The 3,357-nt window shown below is 41.3% G+C and overlaps 1 long non-coding RNA gene across 1 annotated transcript; it reads right to left on the reverse strand.

The window, feature by feature from the left end:
- Nucleotides 1-1,241: 1,241 nt before the first annotated feature.
- LOC119087766 lies at nucleotides 1,242-3,117 on the reverse strand. Its single transcript, XR_005091244.1, has 3 exons — nucleotides 2,733-3,117; nucleotides 2,014-2,095; nucleotides 1,242-1,278 (listed from the first exon to the last, which is right to left on the reverse strand). It is a non-coding gene; the product is annotated as an uncharacterized LOC119087766 (long non-coding RNA).
- Between the last annotated feature and the right edge of the window lie 240 nt (nucleotides 3,118-3,357).

Consider the following 3,357-nt stretch of genomic DNA (forward strand, 5'->3'; position numbering starts at 1 on the left):
TGCTGCCCACAGTGTGCTGGGCCCACCTGCATTAATTAATAATCAAGACAACCTCCCACAGGCCAACATGATCTAGGCAAACCTTCAACAGAGGCTTTCAGATGACTCTAGGCTGTGTCAAGTTGACAGTTAATGCTAACTAGGACAGTGATCATGGTTGCCATAAGTCACCTTGTCCAAATACAAAATCATGCTGTAGATCCGACACTGGTATATATCCATAAGCACTGGTGTAGTTCCAGTTTTGCCAAACTACTGCTGACTTTTAGGTTGTGGTTTCTTGGTTTTGGTTTATCTTGCTACAAAATTAAATGACATGGCAAGATAAACACAATTGAATTTGTATCAACAGTCTGTTTGTGCAGAAGGAAAGCCTCCAGGTGGCCTGGGCTGAGCATTCAAGGAAGTGGATTGGCCAAACTCAAGCTGTTTGGCCAGGGTCTCTAGCTGTGGACTGCTGTTTGCCTCCTTTTCCACGCAGGCTCAGCTAACAGAATTATTCTCTTTGGAACACTGATGTATCAGGGTTCTCTAGAGGATCAGAACTGATAGAATGAATATTTTAAAAGAATTAATATATACATATATGATATACATATTATATATGTAATTGTATACATAATGTGTATATAATATACACATAATATGTGTGTGTGTATGTGTGTATCAGTTAATTCTGGATGTAGTCAAGTTGACAACCAAGAATAGCCATCACAAATGGGTTTACTAGAAATGAAATGAAATAGTGAAAACAAAAATAAACCTTTTTCAGCATTCTCCAGTTCTGAACAAGTTACCATATAACAAGCACTGTGAGATGAGTCAGCCTTTTTCCTATTTCCTAAAATTGTGCATCATTCAAAAATCTATCAAGCATAAACTTCCTGAACTCACCACTCAGTGTGCTAGACCACTCTTCAAACTCCATCCTTAGCTACAGAAATTCAGAGGGAAACACGTGAGAGAGGTTTTCTCCCCAGGAAAACCAAATCCCTTCACTTTCAGCCATTCTTCCCTCAATTCTCTCAAGTGCTTACTTAATTCTCCACTGTACCCCTGAGAATTCTCTTCATGTTGTGACAGTGTTTGGGGGTTCTTTTTGAAGTTTCATTTCTTTAAAACTGGCACTTTAAATCCTCTCAATTTCGGCCTGACATAGTGAATACATACCTTTAATCTTAGCACTCGGGAGGCAGAAGCAGGAGGATTACTGTGAGTTAGAGGCCATCCCAGTCTATATAGTGAGTTCCAGGACAGTGAGGGCTGAATAGTGAGAACCTGTCTCAAAAAACAAAAAAAAAAAAAAAAAAACTTTCAGTTAGTCTTTTCTTATTCTTTTTCCCATATGGAATAAAGTACCTTTATATCTATGTCATTAATATTCCCTCTATCAAAGTCTGCCTATCATTATACAAGGTCTCTGCAGATCAGTTGTCTGAAGTATTTACAAAGCATTCTTCCTGATACAGAGCACAGGAAACCAAGGTAGTCTCAGCCACTTCTCTGGAGTGTTCTCCTTAGAAAGTAGATTTCTCTAACCAAGAATGGTAGCCCACTCAAGGGGTGAGGACAAGAAGATCAAATGTTCAATGGCTACACAATGAGTTTTTAGTCCTGCTGGTGCTGTATGAGACCTCGCATTAAGAAGAAGTGGCTTTCTCCTGAAGATCTGCCTTGGGCTATCCATTTGTTATGCAGTGTTTGTGGGTATGCACTATAATTGTGCGTCATAGGTAATATTTAGTTACTTCCACTTTGCTTAGTGAGGTTGGGCACAGTGAATACTGTATCAGCATTGAAAAAAAAAATCCAGTCTTTACAGGCCACACAGAGTGGAGACTTTTGTGTGGTTCATACAGGTGCAGTAGAGGTACCAGAATATGTGGGGGACACCTTGGTGGCTTCTACAATGGGAATTGTGACCCCTATCAGGTGACGGGGATTTTTTTTTTCTAGTACTGTTGCTACTGACTGCATCGTTCATGAGGTCTGTGCCTGGCCTTAGGCACTTACCCTCCAACGACTGTTATGTGCTCCATGGTGAGGGATCAGGACAGGAGTCACAGCACCTTGTCTGTGGTGCTCACATCCAGACCTATGAGCTCAAGATCAGACAAGGGATGAGGTCTAGATTAGTAGTCATGTCCCTCTTACTGTGAACTGTCCACTAAAAAGTAGGACCTTAACCCCCACCCCCAGCCGCTCATGTCTCTGGACAAGACATTGGTCAAGAGAAGAGTTGGGACATTACTCCCTCTAATTTATTATTTATTTAGTTGCTAAAATGCCTACCAGGGATTACACAAGAATAAGTCATGGCTAAGGCCAGGCAACATTCCACTCAACTAAGGTATTTGCAGGAGGCAGAGTGGAACATGGGTGCCAGGTAGGCCTTGTGCCTCGGGTGCAGGACAATGGCTAAAGCGTTTTCTAGTTTGACAATTAAAAAATGTATCCCAGCAAGTTAGCTTTAAAAGGTACATGTATAGCCCAGGCATGCCTTTAATTGTAGCACTTGGGAGGCAGAAGCAAGAGGATCTCTCTTTGAGGCCAGCCTGATCTACATAATGAGTTCCAGGCCAGCCTGGGCTAAATAGTGAGACTTTATCTAAAAAAAAAAAAAAAAAAAAAAAAAAAAAGTACATATATAATGAACAATTACATGCTGAATTTGTTTCTCACAACAATTAATGAAGAATACATAATTCATGCAAAATGTGTGTCAAGTTCACCTGTAGTGGAGTCAAGTGGAAACCAGGGAAAGACACCCAAATGAAAACAGAGGCCACTGATGGAGGTATTCATTTCAGGAAAACCAGCTTCCTTCTCTCTCAGCAACTCAAAGGCAAGCTACCTGGAGACAAGGCGTGTTAATATATTTGGTTTGAGGAGCAATTTTTACTTTCTCTGTTGATTCTTAGTTGGAAGAGGATCAAAGAAAGAGGGAATGTGGCAGTCGAGTTAATGGTTAGTCATGGTGGCTGATTGCTGCAGATTTTGAGACAGCTTCCTTGGTTTCCTTGGGTAGTTGTTGCTGAGGTTGTGGGTTAAACATCTGTAGCATGAATCTTAAAAGTTCTTGTTAATAAAGTCAAACCCGAGGCCAGTTATTGGGGTCAATGCTGGTAGATCAGAGAGACAGAACAATCCACAGCTATCTCACCTTGCCAGTTCCTCAGCTGGTCCTGTTTCCTCAGGCTGGAAGCCTCTGAATCCTCTTCCAGAATGAATCTCAGCTGAACTGTGTTGCTCCAAAGCCTGAAAGCTTAACCAGCCAAATGCTTAACCAGCCAAAATGCTTCTAGTTTCTGGTCCTCACGCCTTATATATATCTTTCTGCTTTCTACCACCACTCTC

The sequence above is a fragment of the Peromyscus leucopus genome, chromosome 4 (assembly GCF_004664715.2).
Source record: "Peromyscus leucopus breed LL Stock chromosome 4, UCI_PerLeu_2.1, whole genome shotgun sequence".
Lineage (NCBI taxonomy): Eukaryota > Metazoa > Chordata > Mammalia > Rodentia > Cricetidae > Peromyscus > Peromyscus leucopus.